A 22,624-nucleotide genomic window follows, 5' to 3' on the forward strand; every position below is an offset into this window, starting at 1 on the left:
TAGTGGTGCAAAGTTTTGCCGTTTTTCCAAGATGGCGGCCGACCACGTGACATATGACGTCATCATTAACATATTTTATTCCCCATGGAGCGTTCTTTACAATGAGCCATGTCTCAATTTTTTCTGTTCAGCACTTTTGGAGATATCGTGGTGCAAAGTTTTGCCGTTTTTCCAAGATGGCGGCCGACCACGTGACTGATGACGTCATCATTAACATATTTTATTCCCCATGGAGAGTTCTTTACAATGAGCCATGTCTCAATTTTTTCTGTTCAGGACTTTTGGAGATATGGAGGTGCAAAATTTTTCGGTTTTTCCAAGATGGCGGCCGAACCATGTGACCGATGACGTCATCATTTGGGCACAGTATATTAGAGGGCAAGGCAAATACGTGTGCAAAGTTTGGTGATTCTACGTGCAACGGTGTAGACGTAGTGCTGCAAACAGACAAACAGACAAACAGACAAACAGACAAACAGACAAATGAAAAATCGGTCAGAGACCGAGGACTTGCCGGAATGTACTTTTTTATCCGCCATTTAGGACAAATATGGCGGCCGAACCACGTGACCGATGACGTCATCATTAACATATTTTATTCCCCATGGAGAGTTCTTTACAATGAGGCATGTCTCAATTTTTTCTATTCAGCACTTTTGGACACATAGAGGTGCTAAGTTTTTCGGTTTTTCCAAGATGGCGGCCGAACCACGTGACATATGACGTCATCATTAACAAATTTTATTCCCCATGGAGAGTTCTTTACAATGAGCCATGTCTCAATTTTTTCTGTTCAGCACTTTTGGAGATATAGTGGTGCAAAGTTTTGCCATTTTTCCAAGATGGCGGCCGACCACGTGACATATGACATCATCATTAACATATTTTATTCCCCATGGAGAGTTCTTTACAATGAGCCATGTCTCAATTTTTTCTGTTCAGCACTTTTGGAGATTTCGTGGTGCAAAGTTTTGCCGTTTTTCCAAGATGGCGGCCGACCACGTGACTGATGACGTCATCATTAACATATTTTATTCCCCATGGAGAGTTCTTTACAATGAGCCATGTCTCAATTTTTTCTGTTCAGCACTTTTGGAGATATAGTGGTGCAAAGTTTTGCCGTTTTTCCAAGATGGCGGCCGACCACGTGACATATGACGTCATCATTAACATATTTTATTCCCCATGGAGAGTTCTTTACAATGAGCCATGTCTCAATTTTTTCTGTTCAGCACTTTTGGAGATATAGTGGCGCAACGTTTTGCCGTTTTTCCAAGATGGCGACCGAACCACGTGACTGATGACGTCATCATTGACATATTTTATTCCCCATGGAGAGTTCTTTACAATGAGCCATGTCTCAATTTTTTCTGTTCAGTACTTTCGGAGATATAGAGGTGCAAAGTTTTTCGGTTTTTCCAAGATGGCGGCCGAACCACGTCACCGATGACGTCATCAATTGGACACAGTCTATTCCAGGGCAAGACCAATATGTGTGCAAAGTTTGGCGATTCTACGTGCAACGGTGTAGACGCAGTGCTGCAAACAGACAGACAAACAGACAGACAGACAGACAGACAGACAAACAAACGAACAGATCAACATACTTGCCGGAAAAATTTTCCGGCAAGTAACAAACGAACAGATCAACATACTTGCCGGAATCTTTTCCGGCAAGTAATGAAAAATCGGTCAGAGACCGAGGACTTGCCGGAATGTACTTTTTTATCGGCCATTTAGAACAAATATGGCGGCCGAACCACGTGATAGATGACAGCATCATTAACATATTTTATTCCCCATGGAGAGTTCTTTACAATGAGCCATGTCTCAATTTTTTCTATTCAGCACTTTTGGAGATATGGTGGTGCAACGTTTTGCCGTTTTTCCAAGATGGCGGCCGAACCACGTGACCGATGACGTCATCATTAACATATTTTATTCCCCATGGAGAGTTCTTTACAATGAGCCATGTCTCAATTTTTTCTGTTCAGTACTTTCGGAGAGATAGAGGTGCAAAGTTTTTCGGTTTTTCCAAGATGGCGGCCGAACCACGTCACCGATGACGTCATCAATTGGGCACAGTCTATTCCAGGGCAAGACCAATATGTGTGCAAAGTTTGGCGATTCTACGTGCAACGGTGTAGACGCAGTGCTGCAAACAGACAGACAGACAAACAGACAAACAGACAAATGAAAAATCGGTCAGAGACCGAGGACTTGCCGGAATTTACTTTTTTATCGGCCATTTCGGACAAATATGGTGGTCGAACCACGTGACCGATGACGTCATCATTAACATATTTTATTCCCCATGGAGAGTTCTTTACAATGAGCCATCTCTCAATTTTTTCCATTCTGCACTTTTGGAGATATAGTGGTGCAAAGTTTTCCCGTTTTTCCAAGATGGCGGCCGACCACGTGACATATGACGTCACCATTAACCTATTTTATTCCCCATGGAGAGTTCTTTACAATGAGCCATGTCTCAATTTTTTCTGTTCAGCACTTTTGGAGATATAGTGGTGCAAAGTTTTGCCGTTTTTCCAAGATGGCGGCCGACCACGTGACATATGACGTCATCATTAACCTATTTTGTTCCCCATGGAGAGTTCTTTACAATGAGCCATGTCTCAATTTTTTCTGTTCAGCACTTTTGGAGATATAGTGGCGCAACGTTTTGCCGTTTTTCCAAGATGGCGACCGAACCACGTGTCTGATGACGTCATCATTTACATATTTTATTCCCCATGGAGAGTTCTTTACAATGAGCCATGTCTCCATTTTTTCCATTCTGCACTTTTGGAGATATAGTGGTGAAAAGATTTCCCGTTTTTCCAAGATGGCGGCCGAACCACGTCACCGATGACGTCATCAATTGGGCACAGTCTATTCCAGGTCAAGACCAATATGTGTGCAAAGTTTGGCGATTCTACGTGCAACGGTGTAGACGCAGTGCTGCAAACAGACAGACAGACAGACAAACAGATGAAAAATCGGTCAGAGACCGAGGACTTGCCGGAATTTACTTTTTTATCGGCCATTTAGGACAAATATGGCGGCTGAACCACCTGACCGATGACATCATCATTAACATATTTTATTCCCCACGGAGAGTTCTTTACAATGAGCCATGTCTCAATTTTTTCTGTTCAGCACTTTTGGAGATAGAGGTGCAACGTTTTTCGGATTTTCCAAGATGGCGGCCGAACCACGTGACCGATGACGTCATCATTAACATATTTTATTCCCCCTGGAGAGTTCTTTCCAATGAGCCATGTCTCAATTTTTTCTGTTCAGCACTTTTGGAGCTATAGTGGTGCAAATTTTTGCCGTTTTTCCAAGATGGCGGCCGACCACGTGACATATGACGTCATCAGTAACATATTTTATTCCCCATGGAGAGTTCTTTACAATGAGCCATGTCTCAATTTGTTCTGTTCAGTACTTTCGGAGATATAGAGGTGCAAAGTTTTTCGGTTTTTCCAAGATGGCGGCCGAACCACGTCACCGATGACGTCATCAATTGGGCACAGTCTATTCCAGGGCAAGACCAATATGTGTGCAAAGTTTGGCGATTCTCCGTGCAACGGTGTAGACGTAGTGCTGCAAACAGACAAACAGACAAACAGACAAACAGACAAACGAACAGATCAACATACTTGCCGGAATCTTTTCCAGCAAGTAACAAACGAACAGATCAACATACTTGCCGGAATCTTTTCCGGCAAGTAACAAACGAACAGCTCAACATACTTGCCGGAATTTTTTCCGGCAAGTAATGAAAAATCGGTCAGAGACCGAGGACTTGCCGGAATTTACTTTTTTATCGGCCATTTAGGACAAATATGGCGGCTGAACCACCTGACCGATGACATCATCATTAACATATTTTATTCCCCACGGAGAGTTCTTTACAATGAGCCATGTCTCAATTTTTTCTGTTCAGCACTTTTGGAGATAGAGGTGCAACGTTTTTCGGATTTTCCAAGATGGCGGCCGAACCACGTGACCGATGACGTCATCATTAACATATTTTATTCCCCATGGAGAGTTCTTTACAATGAGGCATGTCTCAATTTTTTCTATTCAGCACTTTTGGACACATAGAGGTGCTAAGTTTTTCGGTTTTTCCAAGATGGCGGCCGAACCACGTGACATATGACGTCATCATTAACAAATTTTATTCCCCATGGAGAGTTCTTTACAATGAGCCATGTCTCAATTTTTTCTGTTCAGCACTTTTGGAGATATAGTGGTGCAAAGTTTTGCCGTTTTTCCAAGATGGCGGCCGACCACGTGACATATGACATCATCATTAACATATTTTATTCCCCATGGAGAGTTCTTTACAATGAGCCATGTCTCAATTTTTTCTGTTCAGCACTTTTGGAGATTTCGTGGTGCAAAGTTTTGCCGTTTTTCCAAGATGGCGGCCGACCACGTGACTGATGACGTCATCATTAACATATTTTATTCCCCATGGAGAGTTCTTTACAATGAGCCATGTCTCAATTTTTTCTGTTCAGCACTTTTGGAGATATAGTGGTGCAAAGTTTTGCCGTTTTTCCAAGATGGCGGCCGACCACGTGACATATGACGTCATCATTAACATATTTTATTCCCCATGGAGAGTTCTTTACAATGCGCCATGTCTCAATTTTGTCTGTTCAGTACTTTCGGAGATATAGAGGTGCAAAGTTTTTCGGTTTTTCCAAGATGGCGGCCGAACCACGTCACCGATGACGTCATCAATTGGGCACAGTCTATTCCAGGGCAAGACCAATATGTGTGCAAAGTTTGGCGATTCTACGTGCAACGGTGTAGACGCAGTGCTGCAAACAGACAAACAGACAAACAGACAGACAAACAGATGAAAAATCGGTCAGAGACCGAGGACTTGCCGGAATGTACTTTTTTATTGGCCATTGAGGACAAATATGGCGGCCGAATCACGTGACCGATGACGTCATCATTAACATATTTTATTCCCCATGGAGAGTTCTTTACAATGAGGCATGTCTCAATTTTTTCTATTCAGCACTTTTGGACACATAGAGGTGCTAATTTTTTCGGTTTTTCCAAGATGGCGGCCGAACCACGTGACATATGACGTCATCATTAACAAATTTTATTCCCCATGGAGAGTTCTTTACAATGAGCCATGTCTCAATTTTTTCTGTTCAGCACTTTTGGAGATATAGTGGCGCAACGTTTTGCCGTTTTTCCAAGATGGCGACCGAACCACGTGACTGATGACGTCATCATTTACATATTTTATTCCCCATGGAGAGTTCTTTACAATGAGCCATGTCTCAATTTTTTCTGTTCAGTACTTTCGGAGATATAGAGGTGCAAAGTTTTTCGGTTTTTCCAAGATGGCGGCCGAACCACGTCACCGATGACGTCATCAATTGGGCACAGTCTATTCCAGGGCAAGACCAATATGTGTGCAAAGTTTGGCGATTCTACGTGCAACGGTGTAGACGCAGTGCTGCAAACAGACAGACAGACAGACAAACAGACAGACAAATGAAAAATCGGTCAGAGACCGAGGACTTGCCGGAATGTACTTTTTTATCAGCCATTTAGGACAAATAGGGCGGCCGAACCACGTGACCGATGACGTCATAATTAACATATTTTATTCCCCATGGAGAGTTCTTTACAATGAGCCATACCTCAATTTTTTCTATTCAGGACTTTTGGAGATGTGGAGGTGCAGAGTTTTTCGGTTTTTCCAAGATGGCGGCCGAACCACGTGACCGATGACATCATCATTAACATATTTTGTTCCCCATGGAGAGTTCTTTACAATGAGCCATGTCTCAATTTTTTCTATTCAGCACTTTCGGAGATATGGAGGTGCTAAGTTTTTCGGTTTTTCCAAGATGGCGGCCGACCACGTGACTGATGACGTCATCATTAACATATTTTATGCCCCATGGAGAGTTCTTTACAATGAGCCATGTCTCAATTTTTTCTGTTCAGCACTTTTGGAGATATAGTGGTGCAAATTTTTGCCGTTTTTCCAAGATGGCGGCCGACCACGTGACATATGACGTCATCATTAACATATTTTATTCCCCATGGAGAGTTCTTTACAATGAGCCATGTCTCAATTTTTTCTGTTCAGTACTTTCGGAGATATAGAGGTGCAAATTTATTCGGTTTTTCCAAGATGGCGGCCGAACCACGTCACCGATGACGTCATCATTGAGGCACAGTATATTAGAGGGCAAGACCATTATGTGTGCAAAGTTTGGCGATTCTCCGTGCAACGGTGTAGACGCAGTGCTGCAAACAGACAAACAGACAAACAGACAAACAGACAAACAGACAAATGAAAAATCGGTCAGAGACCGAGGACTTGCCGGAATGTACTTTTTTATCGGCCATTTAGGACAAATATGGCGGCCGAACCACGTGACCGATGACGTCATCATTAACATATTTTATTCCCCATGGAGAGTTCTTTACAATGAGCCATGTCTCAATTTTTTCCATTCTGCACTTTTGGAGATATAGTGGTGCAAAGTTTTCCCGTTTTTCCAAGATGGCGGCCGAACCACGTGACCGATGGCATCATCATTAACATATTTTATTCCCCATGGAGAGTTCTTTACAATGAGCCATGTCTCAATTTTTTCTATTCAGCACTTTCAGAGAAATGGAGGTGCAAAATTTTTCGGTTTTTCCAAGATGGCGGCCGAACCACGTGACATATGACGTCATCATTAACATATTTTATTCCCCATGGAGAGTTCTTTACAATGAGCAATGTCTCAATTTTTTCTGTTCAGCACTTTTGGAGATATAGTGGTGCAAATTTTTGCCGTTTTTCCAAGATGGCGGCCGACCACGTGACATATGACGTCATCATTAACATATTTTATTCCCCATGGAGCGTTCTTTACAATGAGCCATGTCTCAATTTTTTCTGTTCAGCACTTTTGGAGATATCATGGTGCAAAGTTTTGCCGTTTTTCCAAGATGGCGGCCGACCACGTGACTGATGACGTCATCATTAACAGATTTTATTCCCCATGGAGAGTTCTTTACAATGAGCCATGTCTCAATTTTTTCTGTTCAGGACTTTTGGAGATATGGAGGTGCAAAATTTTTCGGTTTTTCCAAGATGGCGGCCGAACCACGTGACCGATGACGTCATCATTTGGGCACAGTATATTAGAGGGCAAGACAAATACGTGTGCAAAGTTTGGTGATTCTACGTGCAACGGTGTAGACGTAGTGCTGCAAACAGACAAACAGACAAACAGACAAACAGACAAACAGACAAACAAACGAACAGATCAACATACTTGCCGGAATCTTTTCCGGCAAGTAACAAACGAACAGATCAACATACTTGCCGGAAAATTTTTCCGGCAAGTAACAAACGAACAGATCAACATACTTGCCGGAAAATTTTTCCGGCAAGTAACAAACAAACGAACAGATCAACATACTTGCCGGAATCTTTTCCGGCAAGTAACAAACAGACAAACGAACAGATCAACATACTTGCCGGAAAAAAATTTCCGGCAAGTAATGAAAAATCGGTCAGAGACCGAGGACTTGCCGGAATGTACTTTTTTATCGACCATTTAGGATAAATATGGCGGCCGAACCACGTGACCGATGAGGTCATCATTAACATATTTTATTCCCCATGGAGAGTTCTTTACAATGAGCCATGTCTCAATTTTTTCTATTCAGGACTTTTGGAGATGTGGAGGTGCAAAGTTTTTCGGTTTTTCCAAGACGGCGACCGAACCACGTGACCGATGACGTCATCATTAACATATTTTATTCCCCATGGAGCGTTCTTTACAATGAGCCATGTCTCAATTTTTTCTATTCAGCACTTTTGGACACATAGAGGTGCTAAGTTTTGCCGTTTTTCCAAGATGGCGGCCGACCACGTGACATATGACATCATCATTAACATATTTTATTCCCCATGGAGAGTTCTTTACAATGAGCCATGTCTCAATTTTTTCTGTTCAGCACTTTTGGAGATTTTGTGGTGCAAAGTTTTGCCGTTTTTCCAAGATGGCGGCCGACCACGTGACTGATGACGTCATCATTAACATATTTTATTCCCCATGGAGAGTTCTTTACAATGAGGCATGTCTCAATTTTTTCTGTTCAGTACTTTCGAAGATATAGAGGTGCAAAGTTTTTCGGTTTTTCCAAGATGGCGGCCGAACCACGTCACCGATGACGTCATCAATTGGGCACAGTCTATTCCAGGGCAAGACCAATATGTGTGTAAAGTTTGGCGATTCTACGTGCAACGGTGTAGATGCAGTGCTGCAAACAGACAGACAGACAAACAGACAGACAGACAAACAGACAAATGAAAAATCGGTCAGAGACCGAGGACTTGCCGGAATTTACTTTATTATCGGCCATTTAGGACAAATATGGCGGCCGAACCACGTGACCGATGATGTCATCATTAACATATTTTATTCCCCGTGGAGAGTTCTTTACAATGAGCCATGTCTCAATTTGTTCTATTCAGCACTTCCGGAGATATGGAGGTGCAAAATTTTTCTGTTTTTCCAAGATGGCGGCCGAACCACGTGACTGATGACATCATCATTAACATATTTTATTCCCCATGGAGAGTTCTTTACAATGAGCCATGTCTCAATTTTTTCTGTTCAGCACTTTCGGAGATATAGTGGTGCAAAGTTTTGCCGTTTTTCCAAGATGGCGGCCGACCACGTGACATATGACGTCATCATTAACATATTTTATTCCCCATGGAGAGTTCTTTACAATGAGCCATGTCTCAATTTTTTCTATTAAGTGCTTTTGGAGATATGGAGGTGCAAAAATTTTCGGTTTTTACAAGATGGCGGCCGAACCACGTGACTGATGACGTCATCATTAACATATTTTATTCCCCATGGAGAGTTCTTTACAATGAGCCATACCTCAATTTTTTCTATTCAGGACTTTTGGAGATGTGGAGGTGCAGAGTTTTTCGGTTTTTCAAAGATGGCGGCCGAACCACGTGACCGATGACATCATCATTAACATATTTTATTCCCCATGGAGAGTTCTTTACAATGAGCCATGTCTCAATTTTTTCTATTCAGCACTTTCGGAGATATGGAGGTGCTAATTTTTCGGTTTTTCCAAGATGGCGGCCGACCACGTGACTGATGACGTCATCAACATATTTTATTCCCCATGGAGAGTTCTTTACAATGAGCCATGTCTCAATTTTTCTGTTCAGCACTTTTGGAGATATAGTGGTGCAAATTTTTGCCGTTTTTCCAAGATGGCGGCCGACCACGTGACATATGACGTCATCATTAACATATTTTATTCCCCATGGAGAGTTCTTTACAATGAGCCATGTCTCAATTTTTTCTGTTCAGCACTTTTGGAGATATAGTGGCGCAACGTTTTGCCGTTTTTCCAAGATGGCGCCCGAACCACGTGACTGATGACGTCATCATTTACATATATTATTCCCCATGGAGAGTTCTTTACAATGAGCCATGTCTCAATTTGTTCTGTTCAGTACTTTCGGAGATATAGAGGTGCAAAGTTTTTCGGTTTTTCCAAGATGGCGGCCGAACCACGTCACCGATGACGTCATCAATTGGGCACAGTCTATTCCAGGGCAAGACCAATATGTGTGCAAAGTTTGGCGATTCTCCGTGCAACGGTGTAGACGCAGTGCTGCAAACAGACAGACAGACAGACAGACAAACAGACAAACGAACAGATCAACATACTTGCCGGAAAAAAATTTCCGGCAAGTAACAAATGAAAAATCGGTCAGAGACCGAGGACTTGCCGGAATGTACTTTTTTATCCGCCATTTAGGACAAATATGGCGGCCGAACCACGTGACGGATGACGTCATCATTAACATATTTTATTCCCCATGGAGAGTTCTTTACAATGAGGCATGTCTCAATTTTTTCTATTCAGCACTTTTGGACACATAGAGATGCTAAGTTTTTCGGTTTTTCCAAGATGGCGGCCGAACCACGTGACATATGACGTCATCATTAACAAATTTTATTCCCCATGGAGAGTTCTTTACAATGAGCCATGTCTCAATTTTTTCTGTTCAGCACTTTTGGAGATTTCGTGGTGCAAAGTTTTGCCGTTTTTCCAAGATGGCGGCCGACCACGTGACTGATGACGTCATCATTAACATATTTTATTCCCCATGGAGAGTTCTTTACAATGAGCCATGTCTCAATTTTTTCTGTTCAGCACTTTTGGAGATATAGTGGTGCAAAGTTTTGCCGTTTTTCCAAGATGGCGGCCGAACCACGTGACATATGACGTCATCATTAACATATTTTATTCCCCATGGAGAGTTCTTTACAATGAGCCATGTCTCAATTTTTTCTGTTCAGCACTTTTGGAGATATAGTGGCGCAACGTTTTGCCGTTTTTCCAAGATGGCGACCGAACCACGTGACTGATGACGTCATCATTTACATATTTTATTCCCCATGGAGAGTTCTTTACAATGCGCCATGTCTCAATTTTTTCTGTTCAGTACTTTCGGAGATATAGAGGTGCAAAGTTTTTCGGTTTTTCCAAGATGGCGGCCGAACCACGTCACCGATGACGTCATCAATTGGGCACAGTCTATTCCAGGGCAAGACCAATATGTCTGCAAAGTTTGGCGATTCTACGTGCAACGGTGTAGACGCAGTGCTGCAAACAGACAGACAGACAGACAAACAGACAGACAGACAAACAGACAGACAAACAAACGAACAGATCAACATACTTGCCGGAAACTTTTCCGGCAAGTAACAAACGAACAGATCAACATACTTGCCGGAATTTTTTCCGGCAAGTAACAAAGTATATAAAAAGGGGAGCGGTCGACAAGATGGGGAGAGAAGGGGAGGAAGCACAAACACAACATTTGAGAGCAGGAACATCGGGAGATGTGTGGGAGGGAGAGGGCCTGGGGGGAGGCAGGATAGGTATAAAACGCAAGGACACCAAGGACTTCCAGGAAAGAAGACAAAAGTCACCTCAAAAAGTGGATTTTGGGTGAAATTAGCGGGGGTAGAAAAGATCAAGGTTTTGGATTGGGGAAGATAAGAGATGGTGGTGAACAGCCGTTTTAAAGACCTGGAGGGAGGAGTGGGATTGAAGAGAGTGAGGGAGTTTGTTCCAGAGGTGGGAGAAAAGAGGAATGAAGGAGTGAAGGTGAGCAGAGAGTCTTGATTTTGGCAGTTTAACCATAAGAGGGTTGCAGGCAGATCTTGTGCGACCTGGGATTTACCGTGTAAGTAAATTATAAATGGGTATAGATATTACATTTTATTACATTCATGATGGAAATGGAAGTTAAGGATTTACAAGACAAGTAAATTGATTAAGAAATTAGAAACCATGATTAGAATTAAGAAAGCAATCAATAATTAATTAATTAATAAATAATTAATTTATTAGTTATTAATTAATAATTCTAATTAATAATTAGAATTAGAAACCAATAAGAAACCAGGATTAATTAAGTGTATGAAATTTGACATGGCACACGTATCATTGGCCAATTGATTTCTACCTATGTTTATATATCCTTTTATTTCCTGTATTTCAGAAAATTGTTGGAAGGAAAAGGTCATGGAGAATTGCACCCTCTGTACTTCTTTTAGTTTTAGTTTACCCCCAAAACTACTCCTCACTAGGTTCGACAGAGGCAAGGTTGGAGGTGACAAGGCCAGACCGCCTATTTTGAGCACCAGGACCGTCACCATGACAGAAGCACTCATGTGGAAAAAGTCCTCCGACTCAGTGGTTCACACAGCCTGCTTGAGAATCCCATTACAAAATGTTAATATATTTTAAACACAAAAAACAACCTTCTTTTATTTGAGAAATGAAAGAAAGGAGGAAAGAAAACTGTGATAATGGTTTGCATGAACAGAGGAAGATTCCACTGGCTTGAACCTGCACACTATGATAGATAATGTTTCTGGGTGATGAAACTCACATCTCCTGCTGATTGTCAGCACACCGAGAGGCCCTTTCCACGAGGATGACCTTTCTGCATGACTGATGATGAAAAGGGTAGATTCAGGGCAAGGCTGCCTTACCTCTATCCACAGATTTTTCATCAGCTGACGGATGCTTTGTCGACTGGTTAAAAAAAGAAGGATTTCAATTCACTGAGGTTTCTAAAATTGGATTGCGGAAACCATTTTGTTGACAGGATAATTTGATTTTGATCTTGGTCGCACATATGCCAAACAAGGTCGAAAGGAATATGCATTGCTTAATTGGCTTGCGCTTTAAAAATGCATCATTTTGGAATCCAAGAGGTCACGTTTAAAGAATTACACCAGAAAAGGTACTGATGTTAGTGCCTTTGGTCCCGTGTTGATAGTGTTGGGGAGGGGTGGGGCCTCCTTAAAAGTCATAAAAAGCCGTCGTCGTGCAGAAAAGTGTTGCTGAAGTAATTGGCAAAGGCCTGCAGCGTTATGTTAGTGCTTTTATGATCTACAAACACATGCAGGGAGAGCTGCTGTAAAATGATCTTTCATCTAAACGATTACGTTTCTCATGGCCAGACTATTAGTGACATCATATAAATGTTAAAACTAAACCTGTATATGCTCTACTGCATTCTCCAATGAGAAAAAAAAAGAAATGCGCATTGTTGAAAATCGTCAAATCCAGTTAGTAACTGCACATGCAGTCGAGTAATTTAAACGTGACACAGTTGCTGTTATAAAGTGACAATTTTTGAATTTTCAATCCGAAGCAGTGCTGACATGAAACATTAAATCAACGCATCATGTGACACGTTTGTACAATGCTTGGGAATGTGGATTTCATGACTGTGAATGGTCAGAATTTTAAATAATGAATCGTCAGCGAAATTAACTACTCCGACAAGCACATCATTCACACGACGAGGTGGGTATCTCGTCATTTTTAAAGTTATTGTAACACACGATGGGGATTATTTTGTCTGTGGTGATGAGAAAATTGCATAATTATCGTTTATTGAAACCTTAGACATTTACCAATTATCTCTTGTACAATTACCTTTATGACCCTTAGATATGGAAGGAAATATTCCTTTTTAAAGCATGGCCTTTCTTACTACCTTTGCATGTGCCAAGGTAAATGCAACTTGCAGAGGTAATGCAACATATTTGCATTGTATATCTTTTAATCATTCCTCTGCAAAGTCAGAAAAAGGAAATGCTTACTGTAAGTATAATGACGACTCCCCTAATGTGGATTCCACAGGATACAGTAATTTAAACAAAATAATGCGTCATCATGAATGAGAAAGTGCAAACAAAAGAAAGTCACATGAAATGTTACTGAGAAAATTAAACAGGCTGATCGACATTTAAAGTTGACAGTGACTTGTTGACAGTTGACAGTGATTGACAGATTTTAATTATTTGAAATGAAATAAATAAAAATAGAGGGAATCTTTGCGAAATTGTGCACTTTGTGTCCAATTTATTATCTGTGGATTTTATGATCTAAAGAGCACGATGCATTTTGAGAGTATCTATATAATAATACGCTTGTTTGTCCAATCATCTCTTTGTGTGTAACATTCCTTTCCACCAATTGGTTGGACAGTTGGCCTGATTCCACCCACAATTGTCCACTGAAAAAAACCCATCATTCGGCCGCCATGTTGGTGATATGTCAAGCCAAAGGCGTCTTTGGAGCTATCATATGCACAATGGCTATGCCCTCCCTATAAGTTTTCCCTTCAGTGTAAAATGACCACGGCGACTATTTAAAAGGATCATCAAATATCGAAAGGTTGGAGCTGAAAGGCGTCATGGGTCTTGTGAACGCCACAGTAAGTATCGGCTTCATGCTTCAGTCCTTAGGCCTCAGGCCTCTGCTGTCCACCTATGGTTAAGTGCAATTGGAATTTCTCCAAGCTATATAGCCACGATGTACGAGTGGGCATCTTTGTGGGCATCTCGTATTGTAGATGCACATAGTCAGTGGGCATCCTTTTGCTTCAAACCCGAGTTTGTTTGTTTTTTTTGGTTTTTTTTCAGGAACGATGGAGGCAGCGTTCCGTTTCTCACTATTTTCTTTTAAACGACTCGACCAGGGACCATAAAACCCATGTCCTTATAATGGTCTTTGTCCGAGGAGTTCCGGGAACCTTGCGAGATTGTGAAAGAAAACATGTCATTATTTAATTTCAACAATGTGTAAAAAAACAAGTCGCTCATTTACCTTGTGGATGCGTTCCTAAAAACTGTGATATTATATGAAATTACGTTATTCGGATACGATTTTCCCATTATGATGGAGCAATGCGTTGCCAGGGAATAACATTTGGTCACCCTAAGTTAACATAACCATCATTATAAAGTTATCTTTATTTAGGAAGGTACGCATACCGGGTATCGGATATCGGATATGAATCCAAGTACACTACACTTTAAAATTTCGAATGATGTTATATTCGACTGGAGTAACTTGAATTGACTATTGTTCCACAATATGGTAACGCTGTTCTATCAAAATGATGCAAATAGACATAAATCGGTGACTTACTTATGCATCAGGAAGAAGATAATTGTATTTTGGGGGGGGGTTTTGTATACAAGATCGAGGCTCATGTAAGAGCCAGCACATTGAACACACATCAGCACATAAAACACAAAAAACATAAACCGACACATAAAACAATAAAGGGAGGGGGAGACAAGATGGGGAGAGAGAGGGAGAAGCACACACGCACAACAGTAGAGAACAGGGATATCGGGAGATCTGTGGACGGGAGAGGGCTGGGGGGGAGTGGGAAGGGAGGGGGAGGGCAGGGGGGGGGGGGGGGAGAGTTCACGGTATGAAACAAATTGACACTACGAGGAATTTCAGGAATGAAGTCGGAGATTGAAAGAGGTGGATTTGGGGTGTATTAACGGGACCATAAAAGATCAAGGTTTTGGATGGTGGAAGATAACAGATGGTGGTGAACAGCTGTTTTAAAGATCTGGAGGGCGGCGACGGGGGGCGGGGGGGGGGGCGGTTTAGGGTCGTTTGTTGGCACAATTAGGCTGCTCATGGTCACTTTAGAGTTGCAATGTCACGGGGTTTTGCCTATATCTCGGGGGATGGTGAGTTGGGCATGTGTCATGCTGTTGCTGTTTTTGATTGTGGCGTCTGTGTTTGGTGGGGTGGGGGGGGGGGGAGTGATGGGGGAGGGGGTGGTTGGGATGGGGTTTCATGGCTTGGAGTGGGGAGGGGATTGAAGCCATAGGGCTGGGAGGGGGAGGTTGAGGACTTGGGATTTGGGAGGGGGTGCGTTGAGGACTTTAAGTCACATTTTACATTGTGCGGATGTTCCGTGGGTTCCGTGGTAATTATGTATTTCGATAATATGCAGCCAGCTTAAAAAAGATTTTCCACTTTTTATGGAAGTGCCCAACTTAAAGGCAAGTTGTTAGGCTTCATTGGAGTTTTATAAACTAGCAGCTTTTCTCGAGTCAGTCAATTAGGAAGACAGACAATGTTGCAAGATTAAAAAATATATATATACATATGTGGAGCCAAATAGCAAAGGGGAAAACATGTTTTTTCCAATGGAAATATTTTTTGGAGGGGTCTGAAACACTTCCTACCACCCACTAAGGAATGGGGTCCCTACACACTTCCTTACACCCACAATAGTGAACCAAGATACACACCACCAAGCAATAAAATATAGCTTTCCTTGAGAAGCTAATGGAAAGGTATAAGTAAGTATTGATTTTGGTTTTGAGGTTACATAAGTATTGATGTAGATTAGAGTGAAATGGTGAATATAAAAGTAAATAACAATGAAGATGCATTGAAGGTACGGTAATTAAAATAACAAAGGAAGTGAGTGCTTTGCTTACAAATGTATCCATTATCATCATAATAAAATGTGCAATTTGGTGTCTGTCTCTCTGTGTGTATTTTAAACCGCGATACATTCGGTCGTTGCTTATCCAATCTCACCAAGCTTGACAGGAGGACTAAGGGTTACACAATGGATGTTGTAGCGACTTCATTTGCTCCTCTCCCCGCAAAGCCGTTTCCACCTTCGGTGAACTCCAGGTGGAGGTGTATATCCGTGTTAAAATAGCTTCTCTTTTCTTTTTTCTTTTTTTTGTATGCAAGATCGAGCCTCGTGTAAGAGCTAACATTGATCACAAAAAGACAAACTGGCACATTAAACATATTATAAAGGGAGCGAGATACAAGATGGGGAGAGAGGGGGAAGCACACAAGTACAACATTTGAGAGCAGGGATATCGGGAGATCTGTGGGAGGGCGAGGGCTTGGGGGGAGGAGGCATGGGAATGGGGAGGGGCGAGGTATAAAACACATGGACACTGCTCGGACTTCCAAAGTGGATCTGGGGTGAATTAACGGGGGTAGAAAAGATCAAGGTTTTGGTTGGGGGAAGTTAAGAGATGGTGGTGAACAGCTGTTTTAAAGACCTGGAGGGAGGAGTGGGATTGAAGGGAGTGAGCGAGTTTGTTCCTCAGGCGAGAGAAAAGAGGAATGAAAGAGTGAAGGTGAGCCGAGAGTCTTGATTTTGGCAGTTTAACCATAAGAAGGTTATAGGCAGATATTGTGCGACCTGTAGGAATATTTGGGGGACAGAGCCCAGAGACAGCTGGGGGAGCAAGGCCGGAGAAGAGTCGGTAGAAGACAAAGACCACCAACCTGCCTGCGGTGAGTGAGTGAAAGGCCCTCGGAGTTAGCTTCGTCACGGGAGATTCCAATGATTCTGAAAGCTTTGGATTTAACAGCGTGAAGCCGAGCTGGGTGTGAGGCAGGAGCCAGAGGGGAGAGCAGTACTCCATTGAGCTGTGGATGAAGGCCTTGTATGTGGTGAGGAGCTCAGGTATTTCAAGGAAGGACTTTGCACGACGGAGGATGCCCAGTCGGCGACTGGCTTTGGAGGCCAGCTTGGAAATGTGGTTTTCCCAAGAAAGATCATGGCAGATAGTGAGACCCAAAAGCTTGAGCGACAGAACTTCTTGGCGAGGATTGTTGAGAATGTAGATGGGAGGGTTTTCCAGACAGTCTTTTTGGAGAGACAAAGTGAGAGTGTGAGATTTGTCCCGATTGAAAGACATGTTCCACTTGTTTGACCAGTCTGTGATTTTGTCCAGGTCTGCAGAGAGTGAGGAGGCTGCAGATTGCCGATCTGAAGGATGAGGTATGGAGCGGCAGAGAGTGGAGTCATCAGCAACGAGATAGAGAGCCTTTTCCAGAAAGTCAGAGAGATCATTGATGAAGACCAGAAAAAGCACAGGGCCTAGAACACTGCCTTGGGGAACTCCAGCCTGAACAGGAAGGGTAGATGAGAGAAAACCATTCAGGGCCACACGTTGACTAGGACCAGAGAGGAAGTTATCTGGCATGGAGTTTTTATCGTGGCTTATCTAACATTTGTAGCTTATCGTGGCATGGAGTTTTTCCAAGGCTGCTTTTAGTAACAAAAGTAATAACATTAATGATAATAGCATAATATTAATGTTATTACAAAACAATATTTTAACACTAATAATATCCCCCCTTCCACAGTAGTTAGTTAATCCTCCTTAGACGAGCACCGTGCTGACGTGTATAAATAGCTTATCGTGCCTTTTTGTGGGGCACACCTACCGAATGTAAAAAAGTATTATAAACCACAAACATGTACGATTACCTTTTCAAACAGTCGCTACTGCTGATTAACACTAAACTGAAGACACCCCGACGTTCTTGTGGCTCAAGCCGAGATCTACTGTAATCTATATGCCCATGAGAGTATAATAACATGACTCTTCCTGCCACTTCTGTCGGGAGTGTGTGTACTCGTTCAATAAAAACAGAGAGATGTATAAATGCTGAAGATACTTTTTTATATGACTTGAGATTTTAGATAACTAGCAGGGGTACCCAGCATTGCCCGGTGCTGTTCTGATCCTATTGGAATTTTGAAGAAGTTAGATTTACGTTTTTTTTGTCTATATTTTTGTGGTGGCCTCAAACACTTCCCTACACACACTAAGGAATTGGGTTGGGGATCATTTAATATTACCTTTCACATAGCTACAAAGGCTTCGGATATATATATATATATATATATTGTTATAGATCGCGGTTAGGATGTTATAGACCGAGCGGTGGTTTAAAACCGCGACCTAACAAAACTCACCCGATTCCACCCGAACGTTGGTTGTATCGCACCCTAGCTGCTCAATGAGGGAAAAGACAAAAGCGACGCAATGCAAGAGGAAAACGGAGACAAAAAAAAGGTTTGAAATACTACTACATTTATTCCTACTATTTACACACAAGCAAAAAGACAGATGTCACGTTTATTTACAAGCACAAGACGCAGGTGACACAGTGCAAATTTAGCTTACCTACAGACTTAACTTATATCCCAGGACAGAACAAACAGAACGCTGACTCACGCGGGGAATGCCAGGGATGGCAGAAGGTGGATGGCTGGAGGGAGAGGAAAGGTCCGAGGGGGGTCCCGCAGCACAACCGGCGCGTTCAGCAGCCGCCGTTCCGTTTCGGCCCTGCTCCGAACCGCCGTTCAGGCCCCCTTTGGCGGTTGGGTGGCGCGGCTGCGGCCGCCTGCACTTGCCTTGCCAGGCCTTGTCTCACTCGTCACCACCGACTCCTCACCACCGCAACCAACTGACCACCGACTCCTTTCTCTGGCAACCGACTGTCACCAACTCCTTGCAACCAACTCCTCCTCTCTTTCTCTCAACCGACCCAGACCAACCCAGAGTGCATCTCTCTTTCTTCTTCTCCTTTTTTCCACTTCCGGTTGCGCCCTTTTATAGCGCCCCCAGCGATCACGCCCCCGGCGCTTTGGACACGCCCATCGGGGCGCTCACCTCGGCCCTGGCTGGTCGCACGACCCTCGGGCTCCGCCCCGGACGACGACGGGCGGGCGCGCCCCTCCCCTCCTCTGACGAGGTGGAGACACGCCTTTCTTCCCTGACTCGAGCCTCGTGGTCAATGGCGGTTATTGGAGGGGAGGTGATTTGGGCAATCGAGGCTCGCCAATGACGAGAGGGGGATGTAATATGAGGTCATTGGAGGTTTTGGAGGGGATGGAAAGGGAGATTTTTGGGGATGGGAAGGAAAGGGGGTCTATTCTCTTTCACTGGTGCAATGGAGTACTTTTAATTAATGGGAGACACAGCCTTATCCTAAAACACAGAATAAGAGATAACTATCAAAAGAAAAGATATATCGTGTCCTGCATGTATGTTTTTTATGGACTAACTACGGGAACGCCCTTTGACCTTTATACAACCACAACGGAGGGAGGAGGGGTGATATTTACAACAACCTTTTACAACAACCTTTTACAACATTTTACCACCACCACAAAATAAAAAAACATTCTCATATTCACAACACTGCACCCTCCTCCCCTTAGGCACGTCCCGGGCCTATTACTTTTACCTTAGTGTGGCATGTAGGTGTAGTTCCCTCTACTTTTAACCTGACCCTGAGTGCGACAGTTTTAAAACATAAATAAATGTGTCCCGCTGCTCCATTGCACCCTGCCTAACAGACTTACGCCCACAGTTAACCGAATTGCGGAATGGTCTTCAAACTATACACTGACGGTGGGGAGCATTATTTACACTGACGCTAATTTTATTTACAAAACTAACCCAGGACCTGTAATTGTTCTTTCTGGGGGGAGGACAGTCTGCTCTGCATCAATGCACCATTAAAGCACCCAAAAACGCACCAATACACACCCAAGCACCAATCGGTGCAGTCCCCATTGTTCAATGAATAAAATAAAACCAACAAACCCAACCCTGCAGGTGTCTCTTGCTCTTCGGCTCCCTCTGCTGGTTATCATTATTTCTTCCAGTTGTTGTCATTTTCATTTGCTTTGCTTACTGGCGGCCTATTTGCAATAAAGCTTGCCCAAACGTGTCCATTTTATTTATCTTTATTTATGGCCCACAGGGCCGACTACGTGTGGTTCACCTGTGGGGCATCGGTGCCCTGTGGCCAAGGTCCGCCAGCAAGATTTCGGGCCCTCATGGCCGGTTCCAGCAGAGGGGCCTTGCCCCAACCCATGGGGTCCATAAGTGGTGCTCGGCCACTGACATGTGGTCCATAATGTGGTGCATCGATGCAGACAGCTGGTTCTGGGAATTTCGGGCGCACAATGGCCGACCCACGCACGCTCCCCTCGGTGCCCAACGGCGCTCAGGTCCTCATGTGGGAGACAAAAAGGGGGGACAAGACAGATGAGCGAGGGGTAAGGTCTCAAGGGTACACATCAAAAAGGCAATGCAAGGCGAAATGCGTACAGAGGGCGAAGTGAGAAAGCTCGTCCCTACCGTACGTCACCCCCCTGTTACCTAGCCCACCCTTGCCCTTACCCCATATGTACAAAACCTACACATTACCAATTCGTCACTACTGTCACGTCTTCCCCATATTTCCCCTATATCAAATTCGTCACCACAATCCCTCTACTTCAAAAATTTGCCATCATCAATTCATCATCAATCCTCATAAGGAGGCAGAGATGGAACATCAAAGCACAATGTCACACCCACGTCATGATGCGTCTCACAATCCAAACATTTGCATCATAAAAAATAATCAAAACATGGCATGGTGTGGAGTACCTGTCACCTCAGGTGAGTGGATGCAGATGGTGCGAGGAGATCCTTCATCCTAACTATCCTCTAAATGATTTTAACACACTTTACACTACCCGGGGTCTTTCTCCGGCCAAACCATTGGCCCTCTTACACTATGGGTTCTAAAAACCAATTCCCATTGGCCAAACTGTGGTGTTTTTCAATTTGGGGTCTCACTCCCCCGATTCATCTCCCGGTGCCCTCGCACAATTTCTGGGCCGCGACGTGTAGCTCTCCCAACAGGTCTACCCACCTGCACACCTCCACCACTGTAGTTGCCACCCGAGCTTACCTAGCTCCTCACCCTAACCTATCTAACTGGGGGCAGCCCCTCTCCTGGCTCTGTCACCCCATGGTGCCCTCTGGCACTGGGCTACCCGGGTCCGTCCTCCGGATCCTCGGGCCCCATCCACAACAACTACTACCGGCTCCCAGAGCCCACCTGCGGCCTCACCTGGCCGACATCCTTACAGTGGTGGAGTGCCCAAACCAACTACACACACTAACAGGCTACACGCCCAGCCATTTCCACAACACTAATGCACCCATCCAAACATCATTCTTCCAACCGCACCACAGATGCCAATATCCAACCACAATTTACCTGTGCCCTCTACCTAACACTTACACTACCCGCCCCGGGTATCCGTGATGGGGGTCCACTCTTCCCCCATTCACACCTTCGCACCATGCACACCACTCCACAATTTCCACCATACTCACTCCACGACCATCCATTCCAATACTCCATACCATTTATTCCATACACCTGTCTTTCATTCACCTGTCGTTGCACACCTGTGCAATCCTACCTGGTGCCACCTGCACCCTCCTCCTCTTCCTGGACCAGTTGGTCAACACAACACACAATCACCACTACTCCCTCATACACTGCTCCACACACCTGTTCAGTTGCACACCTGTGCAATCACACCTGTTCCATTCTCACCTGTTCAATCCTCACACGCACGGCATCATCTCAGCTAACTACTCCCCTCTGAAACTTGCGCTTCCCAGTCGTCCCTTTAAACTATTGCGCTCCCTCGTCATTATCATCCACACTAAACTACCTGCGTCCCCACTACAGGTATCAATCACTAACTAAACTTAACGTTACCTAAGGTCATCTTCGCTAGATCCCTACACACCATATCCTAACCCACCCGGGCTAGTTTTCACTGCCATACACCCCATAATCTATAGCTCCTTTGCCCCCACCTGTGAGGGATGGTGGATTTGCCATCCCACCACCTCGGGGGTCTCTCACTACCAATTTCGCTCGTCCAAATCCAACAATTCAAAAATTTTCCATTTACTGCCAATTCTATTCACTTTTCTAAATTTCGTTTTAAATCACTATCACTATCACCATCACCCGTCTACTTATTACATCCTCTCGATGCGCCAATTCACATCTACAGCCCGGCTTCGTACAGCCGAGCACTGAACGCGGATTCTTTTGTGCTGGCGGCTGGATGCGTCCCGCATTCGGGGCAGGGGCGGGGGCTTACCCGGGCCGAGATCCCACGCATCACCTCGGCGTGGAGCCATCCAATGTCCCGATCTCGACCTGCCGGCACGTCTCAACAAAACGTGGTCGCCATAGCGACCCTTCCTATCCAGCCGCCCGCTCCGCCCAGTGGAGCCCGGCCGCGGCCGTTCAAAGCGAGGCCCAGCACGCACCGAGGGCCCGATTCGGCTATAAGTCGTTCTAAACTCTACCCCGTCTAACGTCGATGCTTCACCTGGACGCTTACACCCCGCAGCCCGTTCCTTTCTCACACATCCAGCTGTGCCCATGCTCCTCTTACCTTTCCTTACACACCCAGGTACACCCATTCCACTCACAGCCTTGGTCACACACCTGACCACCGAACACTTTGGCACACATTCGTTGCTCGCACACCTCACCAATACACCGCTTCGCGCCCCCTCCTCGGTCACCTCCTCTG

The sequence above is a fragment of the Myxine glutinosa genome, chromosome 7 (genome assembly GCF_964187855.1).
Source record: "Myxine glutinosa chromosome 7, kmMyxGlut1.1, whole genome shotgun sequence".
NCBI lineage: Eukaryota > Metazoa > Chordata > Myxini > Myxiniformes > Myxinidae > Myxine > Myxine glutinosa.